This window comes from Pongo abelii, chromosome 17 (assembly GCF_028885655.2).
Source record: "Pongo abelii isolate AG06213 chromosome 17, NHGRI_mPonAbe1-v2.0_pri, whole genome shotgun sequence".
NCBI classification, from domain to species: Eukaryota; Metazoa; Chordata; class Mammalia; order Primates; family Hominidae; genus Pongo; species Pongo abelii.
The window spans coordinates 34,649,978-34,667,420 of NC_072002.2; positions in this window are offsets into that span (position 1 = coordinate 34,649,978).

A 17,443-nucleotide genomic window follows, 5' to 3' on the forward strand; every position below is an offset into this window, starting at 1 on the left:
GGCTCCAAAGCATTTTTCTGTCAATTTTTCTTTATGACTTTAGACAACTTATGCTAATGTGCCTGAGACATAAGGAAGCTTGAAATGTAAGTTAAAAAAACAAACAAATTCTAGTCCCTATTTGGTTTACATTCTTCATGACAGTTAAAAAAGCCCGCCATGTGAAGTACTTGAAACTCAATGCAATGGAGAGGATAGATCACATCCTCTCAGAGTCCAAGCTTCATTTTGTAAACATCTCGAAACACAGAATTGACTTGAATCTGTTAGAGGGATTTTTTTTCCCTCTAAAATTCTTTTTTTTTTTTTTTTTTTTGAGACGGAGTTTGTTCTTGTTGCCCAGGCTGGAGTGCAATGGCATGATCTCGGCTCACCGCAGCCTCCACCTCCCAGGTTCAAGCGATTCTCCTGCCTCAGCCTTCCCAAGTAGCTGAGATTATAGGCATGTGCCACCAAGCCCGGTTAATTTTGTATTTTTAGTAGAGATGGAGTTTCTCCATGTGGGTCAGGCTGGTCTCGAACTACTGACCTCAGGTGATCTGCCCACCTCTGCCTCCCAAAGCGCTGGGATTACAGGCGTGAGCCACCGCACCTGGCATTTCCCTCCAAAATTCTATGCTCTCAAGTGAGTTTTTACCTACGTGGTTCGCTATTTTTTTTTAAGAAAGCAAAACCAACCACACACATTTTTCTCATATGCCTTATAAAACCCATTATGCTAAGTGAAGAGTGCACAGTTAAAATTTTTTCTTCTCAGTTAATGAATTTCCCTTTGAGTTTAATTCAATACACATTAGTTACAAATATTCTAAATACAGAGGTTAAAACTTTACTAAGAAAAGTTAAATAAGTCAGAATAGTCATATGCTTTAATAAAGTTAAAACTATAAAATAAGCTAGATTATTTTAACTCCCACAAAGGGGATATTTATCTGCTTTACGTATATTTGCTATTTTAAAAAGAAAACAACCACAGAAACCTCCATTATTTGATCAACATTTGGAATGTCTTTTTAATACAATCATAAACTAGCAACTGTACTAGTAATTATAGTTATCACATTTTACATACATCATTTCAACTAACTCTTCTTCTATCATTACTCTATTTACAAAACAAAACTTTTTAATATAGTGTATTTACCACTAACTTTGCAATATCTCCCCAGTGAAGTTGCCACCAGCTTCTGGAAGGACCTTTGTTTTTCTCTGCTTTAATTTTCATCCGTGTCAGGGATTTAGCTGTGTCCTATCAATTTGATGACACAGTGTTTAATCCTATTAACCCAACATTTTGAGATTTACAACTATGATCTAAAATTTGGTACTGTTTAGAAGAAAACACTAGAGGGCAGTCTGTGTACATAATTGGGAACAGTGACCTTGGGCTACCTTCCTTTATACAAATGTTTTGATAGGACTCATTAAAACCTTAAAAATATTTTTTAAATTTTCAATTTAAAATATGTAGTTTCCTACGTAAGCAAAATAAATCTCTTAGATTGAAAATACTATAAGCCACAATGTGAAAGTGAGTAAACTCAAATAAAACAGTTTGAAAAGCGTATTTACACAGTCATGTGGCATTTTTGTTGTTTGTTTGTTTTCGCGTTTGGCACTTTTTGACTATTAGCATATGAAGCGATATAACCAACTAAAGTGACAAAGTCTAGCATATACATAATGCAATAGATGAGTATTTTAGACCCACGTAATTTGCTACTTGATTAGCTGAACTGAAAATGTAGCCCTTAATGATTCATTTAAAAACAACTTAGACAGCTGTTAGTCATGATAGCCAACTCTGGAATCTACACGATGGGTCTCTCCGGCAACTGAAATCTCAAGATCACCTGGGCCCTGTTTGCAAGTTTTGAGAGACTAGCCAATCCATCCTTACTATGTACTCAACACTTGTCTAAGCAGGTCAGACCTTGACGATTCTGAACTGGGCCACCTGCCTTTTAGGCACCCTATGATGTTGGTTCTGGTCTCTGAGCAACACGCAGTCTGGAGTTTATCTTTGCTCTGCCTGGGCACAGAGAGTGACACACATTCAAGGCCCAGCCACACCCCATGTCAGCTGCCTTGATTACCCACTAATTCCCTCTTTTTTAGCTGGAAACCTCTTAGCTCTGTTGGAAAACAGATCAGCTCATAGCAAAACTCGAACTATTATTATTTTAAACAGCCTAATGTCACTTATGAGCAACTATAATCCACACCTATAAACAGATGTGTCCTATACTGAAAGATGCATGGTTGGCCAATGGAAGAGGCAGCACTTTGGGTGTTTTTCTCAGGAAGAGCAGAGCAGAGTCCTGGAAAAGTTGGTCACAGGAAATTGTCCAGTTTTTACCCCGACTCTGTGCACTGTTGCTCATTAGTTTACTACTGTCCAAGTTTGGGCCTGTTTGACGTCAAGGCTGGCATCTGCGTGTTGTTTTTCAACAGACCCAAATTTTGTTGAAAACGGAACCAGTTTTTAGGAAGCAAAACCAACCACACACATAGGAAGATGGCTTACTTCCTAGTAGCAGGTTTTTTTCTTTAATCCATGTTCCTCCTTTAAGAGCAATTTCTCGGAACAGAACTTTATTGCTAACTAGTACTAATTACTTTGAAAATATCTTGAAGCTTCCAAAAAGGCTCTTCCTCTAATTACTTCATCTGTTTTCACAGCTGCCATTTTGTTCTTAAGATTAAGCAATACTTCATGTGAATCCGGTCACTTTCATAATTATGACATCATTATGCTCGAGATTTAAGGGGATTACAAAATATTATAGATAGCTGCTTGATAATTAAGGAGATTTAGAAGCAAAGTCATCTTAATTAAGAAAGATGGCAAGAGGATGCACGTGGCATCAACTGGAAAATAGAGGAATCAGATGGATTTCAAAATGTCAGGTTTACTGTTGCTAAGTTCAGGCTTGGACAGAGCGTCTTAGATGCATGGCCATAATGGTCTTGCTAATATGTCACCCTTGAGTTAGACTTGCCCATCCTGCCACTGGCATAGCCAGACAACCCCTGGGCTTCCAACTGGGACATTTGGCCAGGAGCAGACTAGGAAGCCTATATACTACTCAGGCTGTGTCTTATATAGGACCAGCTCCAGGATACAATGACAGTGGTCCCTGCAGTTATGTAACCTAAGAGTGCATGTGTCCTGTAGACACCAGCTAGGATTTGCTGTCTTGCACCAGTAAGGTCTCAAAAAGACGGAAAGAGGGTAAATCTCTAACGAGTTCTCCTCAACTGAGATCCACAGACTAAGAACATGAATCAAATAACACTCTGCTTTGCAGGGTGAGAAATAGGAGGGTGAGAGGCCGGGGGTGTTAGCCTGGTAGAAGTCCTTCCACAGTCACAAGAGGCAGTCCTCCTCCTCTGGCCCACTGAAAAAAAGTTGAGGAGAATATGAATAAGAGAAGTAAAACAAAAGATAAAGCATAAAGATCTAAATAAATTATCCACGTAGAATATAATAGCAGCTGTCATCAGACTTATCCTTCCTTCCCTTCCTCTCTTCTTTTTCCTTCCTTCCTTCGTACCCGCCCTTCCTTCCCTCCCTCCCTTCCTTCGTTTCTCCCTTCCTTCTTTCCTTATGTCCATTTATTCAGCCATTCATTTAATAAACTTAAAGAAAATGATTCACAATAATAAGCAAAATTTTAGAAGTGGAGTGTAAATCCTCAATTAAAAATTTCCCCCTTTGCAGGCAAAGGTTGGCTAACTCACTTGCTGGAAAGGACCGATGGACATAAAGATCACTGACTTAAGAGGTCAAGTTTCATCAACTTCCTTGTCACACGATTGTCTCATGGTCCTGTCCACTTGGACCTCATCGTCCTCTCATAAAAAATGCGATTATTGGAAGAAATATTTCCAACTGTTACTCCCAGCTCTGAAGTTCTGTGATTATTGTTCACATATTCTCACCAAGCTTCCACAAAACTGGAATGTACGAAATGATTTGACGTGACCTGCAAAATGAAGAATTACAGCTACTCTATCTTGCTTAGAGATTGCTGAGCAGGTCAAATTTGTTATTATAAATGAAAATGTTTTATTGAGCCACACAGAGTGCAATGTCATTGGAAGGTAGACCAATAACCTTTTTAAAAAATTCAGACTAGACCAGGCACAGTGGCTCAGGCCTGTAATCCCAGCATTTTGGGAGGCTGAGGCGGACAGATCACTTGGGTCAGGAGTTTGAGACCAGCCTGGTCAACATGGTGAAACCCCATTTCTACTAAAAATACAAAAATTAGTTGGGGGTGGTGGCAGGTGCCTGTAATCCTGGCTACTCAGGAGGCTGAGAGAGGAGGATTGCTTAAATCCAGGAGGCAGAGGTTTCTGTGAGCTGAGATCGCGTCACTGCACTCCAGCCTGGGCAACAGAGCAAGACTCCATCTCAAAAAAAAAAAAAAAAATTCAGACTAAACTAAAATTATTGTCAGGCACGGTGGCTCACGCCTGTAATCCCAGCACTTTGGGAGGCTGAGGCAGGCAGGTCACTTGGGTCAGGAGTTCAAGACCAGCCTGGCCAACATGGTGAAACCCCATCTTTACTAAAAATACAAAAATTAGCTGGGTGTGGTGGCACGCACCTGTAGTCCCAGCCACTTGGGAGGCTGAGGCAAGAGAATCACTTGAACCTGGGAGGTAGAGGTTGCAGTGAGCTGAGATCACAGCAGTGCACTCCAGCCTGGGCAAAAAGCAAGACTCCGTCTCAAAAAAATAAAATAAAATAATTGTTTTAGTTTCATATAACATAAGTAGCAAAAGTAGGCATTGAATCTAGACTTCAGACACTTTCATGAAAGCGATCTAGTTTGAATACAAAATGAGAAAATTATATTCCACTTAACCATCATCATGAAGCCAGAATTTATCTGTTTAGACCAGCACTACACAAATGTAATTATTGATTAGGATGTATATAAATATCAAGTACATTTAAAATTTCCATTTTACCCAGAATAGTGCTTCCCTTGCTTCCAGCAAGTTCAACACTTGGAATAGTTTATTCAGCAAATGTATCGGGCACTCATGACATTCTGCACCGGGGATACGGCGGTCTCTGCGTTGCAGGTACCCACACTGCGTTCCAAAGGGAGGGAACTGGACAATACACAAATAAATATAGAAGCCAGAATGTATTAAAGCATGACAACTGTTATAAAGAAAATTAAATGGGAATAATGGGATAGCCAGTAACTTAGAAGGGGAGGGGCTACTTGAGGATAGGTGGCCAAGGAAGGCCTCTTTGAGGAGGAGACTTCTAATACAATCCCTGAAAGTAGAACCAGCTACACAATTTTCAGGGCCCAGTGCAAAATGAAAATACGGACCCCGTGTTCAAAGAGTATTAAGAATTTCAAGATGGCAACAATAGATCCAAATCAAGTACAGATCCCTTCTGAGCGAGGGGTGCACATGGCACATGTGTGAAGCCTGCTGGCCTGAAAGACAAGGAGCACGCCTCTTCTGAGATCTGAGAGCAAGTGCAAGAGGAGTGGGAGCAAACTTGGCCAAGTGTGGCAGAGTGCAGTGAGAGAAGAAGTGTGATATTAGCTGGAGATCAGAAACGTGCATATCCTGTAAGTAGGGCAGAGTAAGAAGTCAGAACTACATATATTTTTTGAAGCAAGACTGGATAATTGTGGAGGATTTCCCAAAGGGCAACGATAATGCACTGGTTTTAAAAGGCCACTGTTGCTGTCCTGAGAAGAATGGACTATGGGAAAGCAAGGTAGAAGGGAAGCCAGTCAGGAGGCTGTTTTAATCACCAGGAAAGAGATAATGGTGTCTCTTTGGAGAGTGAGAAGTGGTGAGATTTGGGACTTATTTTGGAGATGGGACTGGACTGTGAGGTGAGGGGAAGTGCAGAATCAAGGGTGGCTGCTGGATTCTTGACTTGAGCTTTGGATGGGGGATGCCATTTTCTGAGATGAGAAAGGCTGGGGCAGAGTGTAGTGGGGGCCATTGGCTAGCACGGGCCTTTGCTCATGCTCCAGGAACCCCCTACCCAGTCCACCAGGGTCTAACTCTCACTACCAACAAGAATTTTTGTTGCTAAAGTCATCAAGAAGCCAATGATGACCATATCCACCGGTGACTTTCTATCCTCTTTCTTACTTATTGTCCTTGTGGAATTGGATGAGCAACTGATTTTAAAGCATCTCTTTTTGTGTAAATGATGCCATTAGCTCTTGGTCCTCCTCTTACCTCTCCAACTTCTTTTATTTGTAGCAGGATGTGGTTACCTTTCCCCTAATTTTTAAATTTATTAAAAAATATTTTTTTCCCTAGAAACAGGGTCTCGATATGTTGCCCAGGCTAGAGTGCAGTGGCTATTCACAGGTGTAATCATAGCGGTCTACAGTCTCCAACTCCTGGGCTCAAGTGATCCTCCCGCCTCAGCCTCCTGAGTAGCTGGGATGACATGCTGGAGCCACCAGGCCTGAGCCCTCCTAATCTTTTTAATTCTATCCCCTTCTCACTGGCAAAACAGGATGGGTTCTTCAACCTCTCGATCTTCTTTATCTTATCCATCCCAATTCGCCACAGAAAGAGGGTCTTTAAGGATAATAATGAAGCCCAATTATGCTATGAGAGGTGGGGGAAGGATTATCTTGTAGGTGCTCCATTCTGAAAGACGCGAAGGTGCAGGTGAGCTATAATAGGTGGCACAGGCTCTCCCTGTGCTGGGCTGAGCCAGGGCGGTGGGTGGAAGGGGAGGAGGAAGGGAAAGCGTGAGGGAGACCAGGAGGAAGGGAGCAAGGAGCATGGGAAGTGGACTCAGGACCGGCCAGAAGGTGATCTGAGAGGAGCAGCCAAGACATGGGACAGGAGCCTCAGAATTCCAGGCAAATTTTTGATTAGCTGCTGGTAAGAGGGGGCTGGGTTTTTATGCCCACCCAACCCATGTTGGCTCCAGCAGCCAGGTTATGCATTCATCTCTTTTTTTAATGTTTAATTTTTATTTTTTTAGAGGCAAGTTCTCACCATGTTTCCCAGGCTGGTCTCGAACTCCTCGACTCAAGGGATCCTCCCATTTAGACCTCTCAAGGTGTGGGGATTACAGGCGTGAGCCACCTCCCCCAGCCTTGGATTCATCTCTGTTACAGTATTTGCTGAGTGTCTACTATGTACTAATCGTCAGGCTCTGGTGTCAGACACATGACACCTGCTCAGTCTCATTCCTGACCCTTCTTCCTCCGTCCTCCGTCAGATGTTTCTCTTCCCTGGGGCTTTGTCCTGGGTACTCTTATTTCTACTGCCTGAAACTCTCTTTCGATGAAATTACCCAGAACCACAGATAGGCAAAGGCAACCTTCTACCGGCTGTCTCTCTGTCGGCACAGCCCTCAGGGATTTCAGTTTCAACAGTTCCTAACCCAGCTTTTTCCCCTCAAGCTCGCCCTGCCATATCTCCCTGTCACCAGATCCAGACATTTGGGAATCATCCCAGACTTCTCTCTCTCCTTCAATCCAGTGGCCAACCCAAGCAGACCGCCAGATGTATTGCATCTGGGCCCGTGCATTATAAAGGCCCACATGAGTCAATAGCCTTCGAAGTGCTGCGCTTTATTTTTGAGTAAGCTAAAGCAAATAGAAATCGGTAGACTAAACAAGCAAAATCATACATAATTAAAAATCAAGTTTTTCTTTAAATTCTGGCCACATTATTATGACCCCGGCAAATGTGTTTTAATTTGGTTCTTGATCTGCATGACAGCAGGATGGGTAAAATACCATAAGTATTTGATGATAACATAGAGGAATGAATCGTTCTATCCGTTGTACAGTAACATTTAAGTCTCATCCTCTAATCCATAATTGGCTAAGTTGTTCCAAGTCCAAATTAATTAAGGAAATATAAACAGGAGCACATATATAGTATCAGAATATCTCACTTGTTTTGTTAAGTTTGTCGTGAGCAAATCGGATTTTCTTTTCAGCTTGAACATACTTAATGCAAAATCCAAAATCCAAAATGCTCCAAAATCTAACCTTTTTTTTTTGAGACAGAGTCTCACTTTGTCACCTAGGCTGGAGTACAATGGAGTGATCTCTGCTCTCTGCAACCTCTGCCTCCCAGGTTCAAGAGATTCTCCTGCCTCGGCCGCCCGAGTAGCTGGGATTACAAGCATGCACCAACATGCCAGGCTAACTTTTTTATTTTTAGTAGAGACAGGGTTTCACCATGTTGGCCAGGCTGGTTTCGAACTCCTGACCTCAAATGACCCACTTGCCTTGGCCTCCTAAAGTGCTGGGATTGCAGGCATGAGCCACCGTGCCTGGCCAATCTAAACTTTTTAAGCACAGAGAGACAAGTGGAAGATTCCACACTTAGCCTAGTGATGGGGTCGCAGTCAAAATGCAGGCACATAATACACAATTTATTCAGTGTCCCCAAGGGAAAAAAGGACCCTCCCAGCTCCTTTCTGCTGCAAAATAACTTTTCTGAGCATGCCAGATATATATGTCATATTTTTTACTAAGTGCTTATGTGTGAATAAGTGTAAGAAAATGATTGCTTATCAGTAGCATATAAATTCGGAATCAGGAATGAAAGACAACTATAGACTGTCCTTGTGGGTGGCTGAGACAAGGGACACCTTGCTTCCTGATGGTTCAATGTATACAAACTTTGTTTTATGTGGAAAATTATTAAAAATATTGTGTAAATTTACCTTCAGGCTACGTGTATAAGGTGTATATGAAACATAAATGAATTTTGTGTTTAGACGTAGGTTCTATCCCCAAGATATCTCATGGTGTATATGCAAATATTTCAAAATCCCAAAACATCCAGAACCTGAAACAATTTGGAGTCACACATATAAGATAAGGAATACTCAGCCTATATATGGAAAAAAGAATCCTTGTGTGCTGACTCTGTGGATTATTGGAAGATAAAGATAATAGATTTAGATTATTGTAATGGTATTATAATGGTCAAGTAAATTATATGCATATCTTATAAACAGATCAACAGGCCTTATGAAAACTCTTTGGTTATTGCCAGATTTTTATCTAAAAGGCAGTGAGAGACCCAGGCCAAAGGAGACAGATTGTCTGCCATGCTTGAAAAAACTTTACTTATTATTTGTTTGTTTGTTTGTTTAGAGACAAGAGTCTCACTCTGTTGCCCAGGCTGGAGTGTAGTGGTGAGATCATGGTTCACTGCAGCCTCGACCTCCTGGCCTCAAGTGATCCTCCCACCTCAGCCTCCCAAAGCACTGAGACTACAGGCATGAGCCACTGCACCTGGTGGACAAAGCTTTAATATTGAACCACTTGTTAGCCAAAATGTCATAGAAGTTGTTTGTTTGTTTTAATCAAAATTGTTAATTAATATGACTTTTCTTACAGTAGATGAAAGTGAATAATTTTAAAAATTATGTGTCTGCATTAAAAAACAAAACAAACACCTCCCTGATCACCAAGATCAGATAATACCTAGGGGATTTTTTGGCCTGTCCATTTGTCAGGGTCCTGGAATAAAACATAATTATTCTCTCTTGGGTAAGGGGAGGAAACAATGATTCTGGAGCTCAGTGAGAGCTAGAGCTGGGACCGTGGTTGCCTTGTGGGAGCAGTAGCCTTCAAGGGGAACCCAGGAAACCAGCAGACTGAGACCTGGTGATGCCAACTCAGGGTCAACCTCCCAAAGGCACAGAGCAAGACGGAGAAGTGAGAGCACGGACAGCCACAAATAGAGCACCCACCACAGCCTCACTCTGCTTGTCTGGCACGCATCTGACGGTTCCCTGATGGTCACTAATGCTTTTTAGGTGGAGGGACTGCAGTTCATCCTTCTGCACTGTGCAACTGCTCAGATACGTACAAAACTTTGAGGAATATATGTAGCTGTTGACTTTTTTTTTCACCCTAGATCCTAATTAATTACTATAAAGAGGCAATTGGGTGAAGTGCACAAATGGCACAGAAGAAGTTTTAGAGCCAGGGGTGGCAGTGTGTGCCTGGAATGTCATCCCAGCTACTCAAGGAGGCTGAGGTGGGAGGATCGCTTAACGTCAGGAGTGGAGACCAGCCTGGGCAATATAGCAAGATCCCAATCTCTTGAAAATTTTTTAAAAGACTGGGCACAGTAGTTCACTCCTATAATCCCAGCACTTTGGGATGCCAATGTGGGAGCATCACTGGAGCCCAGGAGTTCGAGACCAGCCTGGACACCAGGGTGAGACCCCATCTCTACAAAAAAATTTTAAAAAATTAGCTGGGTGGTGGCATGCACCTGTAGTACCAGCTAATCAGGAGGCTAAGGTGGGAGGATCACTCGAACCCAGGAGATCAAGGCTGCAGTGAATCGTGATTGCACCACTACACTCCAGCCTGGGCAAGAGAGCTAGACCTTGTCTAAAACAAAATTATAAAATACAATAGGCTGGGCATAGTGGCTCACGCCTGTAATCCCAGCACTTTGGGAGGCCGGGCCGGGTGGATCACTTGAGGTCGGGAGATCAAGACCTGCCTGGCCAACATGGTGAAACCCCGTCTCTACTAAAAATACAAAAATTAGCCAGACGTAGGTGGCGCAAGCCTGTAATCCCAGCTAGTAGGGAGGCTGAGGCAGGAGAAGCGCTTGAATCTGGGAGGCAGAGGTTGTACTGAGCTGAGATCGTGTCACTGCACTCTGGCCTGGGTGACAGAGCTAGACTCTGTCTCTAAATAAGTAAATAAATAAAAGATAGACGGGTATAGCGGTGCATACCTGTAGTCCCAGGTCCTCATGGGGCTGAGGTGGGGGGATCACTTGAACCCAGGAATTTGAGGCTTCAGTGAGCTATGAACATGCCACTGAACTCCAGCCTGGCAACAGAGAGGGATGCAACTCTAAAGAAAAGAAAAGAAAAAAGAAAAGAAATTTTAGGGAGCCTACTAAAATTATTACAAATATTCTATGAACACTGCAAAGTAGTGAGCACTGAGGGTGAGCTGGCCTTGCCTTGTGGGGGGTGCTGGTGGGGGAAGGCTAAAGAGAGATGCGCAAGGACATTCTTGCTCTAAACACTCTGGGAGAATCATATCTCACGTTTATTTTTGTTTGTGTGTATATGTTTGTTGTTTTATGTTTTATTATATAATCCTCTTTTTCTTTTATTCTCCAAGCCTTCGATACAATCTCTTTCATTTGAGAAGACTCCAGTAGCCTTTTGGCTACACTGAACGAAGCCGGTGGTTGATGTGGGGCGAGCCCTGGGTGAGAAAGCCAGGCTTGATTACTGGGAAGCTGACTGGTGTTTTGGCTTCTCCTGACCAAGGGTGAGGACAAGGAAGATGGGGTGGGTTGGGGGACAGCAAGAGTCTCAGAGCTGTGGGTTCCGAGACTTTGCAAAGAAATGTCATGAAGAAAGAACTCTGATTTGAAGGGAAGCTGGACTTCCACGTTGTGGATGATGGGCTGGTCCTAAGAGGGAGGTGGCCAGTAGGTTCCCTCAGAGAAAGGTTGGTGACATGGAAAATTGTTTCCTGCCCTGTGCTGTTTTTCCCCTAGAGTCAGTGGTGGGGAGTTAGGAGTCAGGCTGTGCACACCCTGGAGACAGGGGACTGAGGGACTGTGGGACTGTGGCCGTCCTTCTCCCTGTTGTGGGTCCGCACTGTGGTGGTAGTGTCATGCCAAGACAGGACCCTGACCTAGGAGCATCTGGAAGCAGTTCCCAGCCAGAGGCGCTAAATACCACCTGGGGGAGGGGTGTTCTTCCTGCCACCCATAGGGGAGGACTTGAATATTCTTATTTGGTATATTCTTAAATATTCTTCCAGAGTGATCTTGGAAGGCAGAAAAACTAGGGAACATTTGGGTAACATGTAAATTCATTAAAACATAGAATAAAAAGGAAAAAAAAACGACTATACTGGGGCCGGGTGTGGTGGCTCACGCCTGCAATCCCAGCACTTTGGAAGGCTGAGGGGGGTAGACTGCTTGAGGCCAGGCATTCAGACAACATGGCAAAATCCCATCTCTACAAAAAATACAAAAATTATCTGGTCGCGGTGGCACACGCCTGTAGTCCCAGCTACTCTGGAGGCTGAGTTGGGAGGATGGCTTGAGCCTGGTAGGCGGAGGTTGCAGTGAGCCAAGATCGTACCACTGCACTCCAGCCTGTGTGACAGCATAAGACTCTTTCTCAAAAATAAAACAAACAACAACAAAAAAACCACTCTACTGGAATTACTCTAAAGTAGATGATACAAAATACCATGCATGTTTTCCTGATATGTATCCTTTATCATTTTCTTTTTTCCTTTTTTTTTTGAGACAGGGTCTCATTCTTCACCTAGGATTTCCCACCTTAACTTCCCAGGTAGCTGGGACTACAGGCTTGGGCCACCATACCTGGCTAATTTTTGTATTTTTTGTACACACAGGGTTATACCATATTGCCCAGGCTGGTCTCAAATTCCTAGGCTCAAGCAATCCACCCACCTAGGCCTCCCAAAGTGCTGAGATTACAGGCATGAGCCACCACACCGTGCCTCATTTTCATTTTTGACACTTTCCATGACTGTATAGAATGTTCCTTCTTCAAATTAAATGTAATTTAAAAACTATTTGAGGAATGCCATGATACAAGAATGCTTAATAGTAATAGCACATTGTAGAATAGGAGCCCAAACAACTAAAAACACAGAATTTTTAGAACAGCAATATCTTTTAAAATGTCAAATCAAAACAAACACCATTTTAAGTTTACTTAAATATTTAAAATGATTGTACTGAGAACCATTGTCTGTATGTCTTTATTATTGTTGAAAGGAGTTAGCCAGCTTGCTTTAGGCAGAAAGTAAAGGAAGGGTCCCCGGAGAACCTCCAACCCATGTTTTGTGCAGATAAGGGAACGTGCACAGGGAGCTTGCCTAAACATGTTCCTAGTGAACAAAGGGCCCACATACGCACTGGGGGAGTGTGGTGGAGCCACCAGGAATTCATGCCTTATACGAACAGGGAACTTGGCCCCATCAGATTTTATATAGAAGCCCTTGTATTCAACTACGAAGGGGCAACCAGCAACCTGCTTTCAGGACCCTACTCTTTCCCAAGAGCTTTCCTTTTTGCTTAATAAATTCTATGCCACTCATTCTTTGATGTCCGGGTACCTGGTTCTTCCTGGTCATAAGATAAGAACACAGACCTAACTGAGCTAAGGAGAAAAAATCCTGCATCACTGTTGTCAAGTTTTACTTTAGATTTTAAGTTCATAGTTTATGTTAAATTATTGTTTTCATTTGAAAAGGATACTATTTGGTTATTAATAAAGTGTGTGTATGTATATATAGAAATATATGTATGAAACAAAATAAACTCTTTTTGTGGTACTTGCTAGCTGCACATTGCATTGAGGTTACTTTTTACCACTTATGCCACTCTTCATCCCATGTAGCTGATCACTAAATCCTATCCATTCTATTCCATTCATTCATACAAAAAGTATCCATTGTATATGAATGTTCATAGTAACTTTGTTCATAATAGCCCAAAACTGGAAACTTGGAAACCACCCAAATGTCCTTTAATGGGTTGAATGTGATAAATAAACTCTAGTACATCCAAGCCATGGAATACTACTCAGCAATTGGAAGGAGTGAAATAATGATACACACAACTTAGATGAACTTCAAAGAAATTATGAATGAAAAAAGCTGGTGGGAGTGGTGGCTCATGCCTGTACTCCCAGCATTTTGGGAGGCCAAAGCGGTTGGATCACTTGAGCCCAGGAGTTCTAGACTAGCCTGGGCAACATGGTGAAACCCCATCATTACAAAAATACAAAAAATTAGCCAGGCGAGGTGGCACGTGTCTGTAGTCCCAGCTACTCAGGAGGCTGGAGTGGGAGGATCACCTGAGCCCAGGAGGTGGAGGCTGCAATGAGCCAAGATCATGACACTGCACTCCAGCCTGGGTGACAGAGTGAGATCCTGTCTTGCTCTGTCACCAATCCCAAAAAATACATACTGCACGTACCCATCTATAAAACATCTGTGAAATAGAATAATTATAGAGATGAACAGATTAGTTGTTCCCAGGGGTTAATGATGGAGGGATGGATGTAGCTATAAGGAGATAACACCAGAAAGTCTTCTGCTAACGGCTTGAATATCTTGATTGTGGTAGCAAAGCTTCACCTATGATAAAATTATACAGAGCTATATGCATATACACACACAAGTGCATCTAATAACTGGTGAAATCTGAATAAGCTCTATGGGTTGTAGTAATGTCATTTGATTGTTTTTTATATTGTAATATAGTTGTATAAGATGTTAATGGTGGAGGAGGCTGGGTAAAGTGTGCATTGTTCTTCCCTATGCATTTCTTTGCAACCTCCTGTGAATCTATAATTATTTCAAAAAATTTTTTTTTTTTTTTTTTTTTGAGATGGAGCCTTGTTCTGTCACCCAGGCTGGAGTGCAGTGGTGTGATCTCAGCTCACTGCAAGCTCCGCCTCCTGGGTTCACGCCTTTCTCCTGCCTCAGCCTCCTGAGTAGCTGGGACTACAGGCTCCTCCAACCACGCCCGCCTAATTTTTTTTGTATTTTTAGTAGAGACGGGGTTTCACCGTGTTGGCCAGGATGTAAAAAAAAAATTTTTTTAAGTATTTAGGAATTGTCTACATTGTGCTGCTCATTTTCTTCTTTTATATTTGTCCCCTCTTTTACCTTCCTACTCCTCCCTGTTTTAGGCCCTTCCCACCTCTCTCTGACTTGTCTATTCTGTCTCAAATGTATCTTCCACGCTCTTATCAGAGGGATCTTTTAAACCAATGCTTCTTAAACTCTACCATATAAATGGGCCACCTGGGATCTTGTTAAAGTGCAGGTTCTGATTCAGTTTGTCTCGGGGACTTGGGATTCTGCATTTCTAACAAGCTCCCAGCTGATGCCAATGTAGCTGGTCCTGGATCATACTTTGAGTAGCAAGGATCTTAAGTAATTTTCTTTCAGGGTATGCCTGTATTTAAATCCATCTAGTTGGTTCTCATTGTTCACAGAATAAAGTTCAGTCAGAGCATGCACCTCTTTGCTCAAAAGTCTCTAACAACACCCCAGTGACCCTCAGAATAAAATCCAAATGCTTTACAATGACCTACAAGGTCCTGCAAGACCTTCCCCACCCTGAAACTCTCTGACCCCAGCTCCTATCACTCTCTCCTTTTCCACTCCACCTCTAGCTTCCAGATGTCCTAAATGCTAACATTTGCATGAATCCACAATAGTTTATTTTCCCTCCTTGCTGTATATTGCCCCTTCTAGGTCTTTCTCCCCTTTGTTTCTTATCCTTCAGTGTTCAGCTCAAGATGCATTTACTTATCTCTGTTACATGGGCACTCTTGATGGTGCGAAAATGCGCCATTTATTGCCCCATTCTACTTGTGTATACCTCTATTATTACACGTCTCTTCCTCTATTTCAATAATTTATTTTCCTATTGAATCACGGTCTGTATAGGAAACAGAAGGCACATCAGAGGAAATTATGAAAATAGCTTTATGAAGAAACTATTTTCAGAAGTGGGCAGTTAAGGGAGTCTGTTATTGGATACAGGAACCCAGTGAGTGCCGGAGCCTTGGAGGAGGGAACTGCAATTGCAGAGGCACAGCCAGAGCTGCCACGCCAAAATGATGCCTCCCATTGGCTGAACTCAATCAGAAGCCACAGAGCAATGAGCCACGGTGATCCAGCCCCCCTTCCTGGAGGCAGGGAGAGGGGAAGAAATAGAGAATAGATCTGGAGGAGAGCGGGAGAACAGAGACCAACCAGCACACACTAAATCTCTGTACTAAATGAAAGGTTCCTCAGGGCAGGACCAATTCTCTTTCATCCCTGTAGCCCCACATGTAGCACAAGATTTAGCCTAGAGTAAGTATTCAGTAAGTCTTTGTGAAAGCAAACTACAATGTCAGGGCATGTATTGCATTTAACTTAGTATTTTAGGGAAGGCAGGCAGGAAGGCAAGCAAGTTGTTCATTACCTCTTTAAAATTTTTTTTTCTTTCATAGAGATGAGGTCTCGCTTTGTTGCCCAAGCTGGTCTTGAGCTCCTGGCCTCAAGTGATCCTCCCACCTCAGCCTCCCAAAGTACTGGGATTCCAGGCATGAGCCACCACGCCTGACCCTGTCTGTTACCTATTTTGGCCAATTTTCATTTATGTTCACACAAGACTTTTTTATACTTTTCTTGGTATATCTAATTTATGTGTTCATTTATTTATGTATTTATTTATTTTTTATTATTTTTATTTTTTGAGATGGAGTCTCGCTCTGACACCCAGGCTGGAGTGCAATGGCATGATCTCGTCTCACTGCAACCTCCATCTCCTGGGTTCAAGCGATTCTCCTGCCTCAGCCTTCCGAGTAGCTGGGATTATAGGCATGTGCCACCACATCCAGCTAATTTTTTTTTTTTTGAGATGGAGTCTCACTCTGTTGCCAGACTGGAGTGCAGTGGTGTGATCTGGGCTCACTGCAACCTCCGACTCCCTGGTTCAAGCAGTTCTCCTGCCTCAGCCTCCTGAATACCTGGGATTACAGGCACACATCACCATGCACAACTAATTTTTGTATTTTTAGTAGAGACAGGGCTTCATTCACCATGTTGGCCAGGCTGGTCTCGAACTCCTGATCTCAAGTGATCCACCCGCCTCAGCCTCCCAAAGTGCTGGGATTACAGGTGTGAGCCACCGCGCCCGGCCAGTATATCTAAGTCAGATGACAACAGCACAACAAGGACAGAATTCACTGGAAAGGTTCATTTTGATCATCCTATTTTGCTGAGTTCAGGCTAATATCTCCAGAAGTGACACAAACTTGGAAACAGAAATATCCATGTGGGGCTATCAGCACAAGATACAAAGCATGAAAACCACAAAATATTTCAATCAGTGATGTTCGTCTATCAGTTGAATAATATCACCTCCAGAAAGTGGCATACAGTAGACAATTAATAAAATCTTGACTGTCTAGAGTCAGGTAAGCCAAGGATATTTTTGAGGCATGAAGTAATCCAGATATTTTAATGAGACAGATGAGGCCATTGGGTAGGGTGATCAACTGTCCCAGTTTGCCTGGGACTGTCCTGGTTTTAGTACCCATCATCCCTCAACCTGGGAAACCCTGAGTCCTGGGTAAACAGGGACAGTTAGTCACTCTATGATTACAGCCAATTTTTTAAAATGTAGATTTTTATTTCTTATGATACAGCTTCTTGAGAGGTATTATTCAAAGATGGTTAAGCCATTACAGCTCTTGGACAGTTATCTTGAGTTTTGTAAAACTTGGAACTGTCTCTAACTGGGATCTGGTGACTTCACTGATTATCCAATTAAGAAGTCCTAAGACAAACTTCATTGCCAGTATTCTATTAATCCCAATCCTTATAAAACTACTTAATCTATTAATTCCTCA